At 41.6% G+C, this 4,252-nt stretch overlaps 1 long non-coding RNA gene across 1 annotated transcript; it reads left to right on the top strand.

Annotated features, from left to right (window-relative positions):
- Positions 1 to 456: 456 nt before the first annotated feature.
- LOC119297232 lies at positions 457 to 3,184 on the top strand. Its single transcript, XR_005145585.1, has 4 exons — positions 457 to 568; positions 997 to 1,915; positions 2,755 to 2,796; positions 2,896 to 3,184. It is a non-coding gene; the product is annotated as an uncharacterized LOC119297232 (long non-coding RNA).
- The last annotated feature ends 1,068 nt before the right edge of the window (positions 3,185 to 4,252 follow it).

Raw genomic sequence — 4,252 nt, 5'->3', positions numbered from 1 at the left:
ACTCAAAAAATGTTTTTGTGCTACTTCTATTACTTTGGACCCAGACCACTGCTCTACTAGCTCAACTCCCATGCCCATCGACAAATGCATAGCTCAAATACGCAGAGATAAGTAATGATGGCGTTCAAGAGAGTCCATCACGGATAGCTAAGTTGCCTGGTACCTCACTGCTTGTCATATTGTAGGATAAAATAACCGTATTTCATGTTACTACGTGTGCTCAGTGGACAACTTAGATACATTACAACCGCACACTATTCCAGCCCTCTCATGCCATCAGCGTTTTCAGCCATTGGATGTGGTCTTCTAGACGTTTCTGGCCACCTGATTAAATTCTGAGCGCAGTATTTATCGCAACTGACTAGGCAGCTGCTCCCGCGGCAAAATTGGAGGCCCGTGGTTAATTGGGCCTTCACCGCCGCACGAAGCCCCATCTCCCTTCGCTCGACGCCGCCCTCCTCTCCTTCATTTCGACTTCTGCCTCCCCCCTCTCCCACTCTCCGTCGCGATACCTCCCCAATCCTAATCGCGCTCGGGCGGCGGCAGCTGTGAAGTGCCCCCCTTCCAGGTGAGATTTGTAGCGCCAAATCTCTCTCTCTTTCTCTCTCTCTCTCCAACCCTAATCATAGCGGATCAGCACTGCGGCTTTTGTGCCGTGTCTAAATCCCACACCGCCGCCTCCGCTTGTGCGCTCACATCATCTCGTTTTGGTATCAAGATCAAATGGTATGCGTGATGATGGGACCCTGCTCCTGTGACAATTTCCGGAGCTTTCTGTGAAATTGGGCCTGACCAACCACATTTCCTCGACCCCGCTGCTCGCATTCTAGAGGTAACAGGGGCGGGACTCCGCCAACGACGACGGATGGATGTTGACTGCTAGATCCTGAAGCCCTCTCTTCTGCCCTCGTGCTATTCATCTAATTTGCACGTCGTTCAATGGCCTAAATTCCAACTTCGCCTCTGATTTTGGTCTGTTGTTCTTGGATATTGCAGGTTGTGGTCGGAGTCGTGCAGCTGGATGCAGCACACTGGAGCAGTGGAGCTTGAGTTTGCGACCACAGCGGAACAGCTCTGGCATTGACTGCCGATTGGTGATTTCTTTCCCTTCTAGTACCTTTGCCTCTCTTTATACATTATGTAGATATTATGGAAGCTAAATTGCTATTTTGTGTGTTGAGCCAAAATCCCCAGATTAATCTGCGTCTACCTAGATTCTATACTTGTTAGTAGTACAAAATATATTAGTTACAAGGAAATTAGATCTATTGATCCAACTATCCACTTTAAATATAATATTTTTGAGGTTTAACTCAGATCCCGATTCAGTAATTACTTGTATGAAAGTACTCCAAATTATTTTACTTGCCTTAAACCGTTTCATTATTTCTTCAGGCCATGATCACTACAGGTTTCATATTCCTATGTACATGTCCCAGTTTAAAGTGTCCTTATCTTTCACTCTGTCACCTCCTATAAGATATGTTTGGTGCCTTCAAAATTTATTGTCCCATTTACTTTTGCAGGATTTCAACAACCTGTTCTTGGTTAGGATTTGTATCCATCAGACCATTTACTTCTCATGCTATGCCATTTGAAACCCCTTCAATCCAAATTAAATTCCTATATATGCTCATTACTTTGTTGATTCCATTTTTATACTTTGTGATCCCTTTCACTTCTTTTTAAGGTGGGCTATAGCACATTTTCTCATAATTAAAAATACAACAATAGAGATTTTCTTTATCATAAATTTTTGTGAATCATCTTGTTCTTATATGTTAGTTTATTTTCCATTTTTCTGACGAGGCAAAATTTGAAATGTTGTTTACTTCAGAAATGCCTTGTCATGGTGTATCATATTGCATCGCTTGGCCAGATCTCCAGCAAACTCCTACAACCGGACACCATCCATGTGAGTTGACTTCTCTTGGTTTTCATTTGCATGAACTAATATGTGGCACAGCAAATTTGTACTTCATGTTTATATGCTTTCATAGAAGAAAATCCTAAGTGACCATGGAGAAAGCTTTTGAATCATCCACTTGACAGGTTGCAAATCTGTTATAGATGCAATATATTGATGTTATAAATCTGAAGTCAATCATGTATTTTATATAAACCTAAATTCATTCAACATTCTTAAGTCAAAGAACATCCTTCTATACCATCTCTTCACTTTAAATTGGGTGATAAGGTACCAACAGAACAATGACTTGATTCCAGTGTATGAGGAGCAACTTAATTCTAGTGCAAGTACGTGATGCTGGATTCATTACTTTGCAATCCAAATATAATAATTTGATCTCTAGGTAGTGTTTTTCATCTACCTTTTGTATTTCCGTTTTCTGTTTTCTTGCATTTCTGTTCCACTCTTCTGCACATTAAGAGACTAAAAGAAAACCAATGGATTTTTTGACAATAAAAGCAAACAATGAATATATATATATATATATATATATATATATATATATATGCTAGAATTAGTCAATTATGTTGCACAATATATGATATTCTTATCAACATCTTAAATTCATGTTACCGTATATATCACCATGACACCATCGTCAGGGAGATTATCTCTCTCTAAACCATGTGATCCAATTTCATGTATGATTACCAAAGAAAAGGTTTCTGGCATTCGAGCATCGATGTGATTGCTAGATTTCTTAGCTCTATAATTTTGCAACCTACCAACATCTCACTTAATTGCAATTATTTTGTTTTTCATGTTCTCGACATTGGAAGTAACAGTATGTGAAGGCCGATCAGCAACCGGTGCTGAAGCTCTGAAAGGTAGGTGATAACAAATAATTGTTATCCATTTTCTTTCGATACTCTTTGTATTTCGTGTATCAATCTAACCTGAAAATAATATTGTTATTATTTATGCAGGCTGAATAATTACAAAAAAGGATTTTGGAATCAATAGCCTTGAGTACAACAATCTAGGATCCTTTCACATGAATATATCCTAATATTCAGGCTTTGCAGCACATGCCTCTCTCCAAATCACAACATGTTTAAGAGTCATGTGCACATTTTATGCAGCCTTCTAATGTTTTCATTTGATGGTAACTGCTAAATACTACAAACTATGGAGAATCCTCCTCTTCGCATTGTAACCGAAAAGCGATCTATCGACTATAATATCAACTACAAGTGTTATTGGATGGAGAAGTTGCTCGTACTTTGAACGGGTGATCTAGAGGCAGGCTTATGGAGATATTTAGTATGTCATCATATATATAAGCTGAAACAAAAGAGTTCAATTGATGGGCATTTTCAATTATTCTTATTGTGAACAAAACGTATTTTCTCCTTTCATTTTCTACTTACTACTCATTGGAGTGCCTCTCGTATCAAAATAAAAAGGGAAACCTGCTTGGAAAATCTTATTTCAGCATATCTTAGTTTCCATATACTTCATATTTTGGTTTCTTTAGCTTTTGCCTCTATACATTACGCCAATTCCTATCATTCTACCGTCAAAATGGACGGGTGCGGCAACGCGCGCCATCAATGATCTAGTATATATAACATGTAGAATAAAAAACAGATGCAACAAGTGTACAACCTCTTTGGCGAAGCCATGTCGATCTCAGCGTGATTGGGTTGGTCGATGAGGATGCTCTGGCTGACTTGGCTGTCGGAGGAGGGGAAGAAGATCTTAGGCGTTTGGAGATGGAGCCCGGGGTACTGCTCCGCTGTGATGGAGGGTTTCGTCGTTGGAGCAGCTCCGGTGAGTTGTACGACGCCGAGGCTGAAGCAGGACAAGAGAGACAACGTTAACCTGAGTGGAATTCTAATAGCATCTCCAATAGATGACGTAAAATACATAACCACAAAGTGCTAGATGTAAAATACATCAGCCGTTCATCTCTGAACTTAACTGTCGAAACTGAATTTAACTATCGAAACTGAACTTAACTGTCGAAACTGAATTTTGCTGTCGAAATTGAATTTTACTGTCGAAACCGAACGCACTACTAGTAGAAAAGCAGTAGCAGCGCGTGCGAGAGCTGGGGAAGCTGGTCGTGTAGCATCATCAGGTGAGGCTACCCTGAGTCGCCAGCCACCACCAGCCAAACAGCCGCCCCCGCCCGCTGCCGGAGGTGCGCCGCCTCGCCTGCCCCGAAACCACTCCCCCCCACCGGTCCGCCACCGCCCCGACCATCCCTCTAGGCCCCCCGTGCCGAGCTTTTTCTCCGGCGATCCCCACACCACCGCCCCACCACCGCCGGCGACCACC

This window comes from Triticum dicoccoides, chromosome 5A (genome assembly GCF_002162155.2).
Source record: "Triticum dicoccoides isolate Atlit2015 ecotype Zavitan chromosome 5A, WEW_v2.0, whole genome shotgun sequence".
Classification (NCBI taxonomy): domain Eukaryota; kingdom Viridiplantae; phylum Streptophyta; class Magnoliopsida; order Poales; family Poaceae; genus Triticum; species Triticum dicoccoides.
Note: the sequence above shows the minus strand (reverse complement) of the source record. Positions and strands in the feature narration are given on the sequence as shown.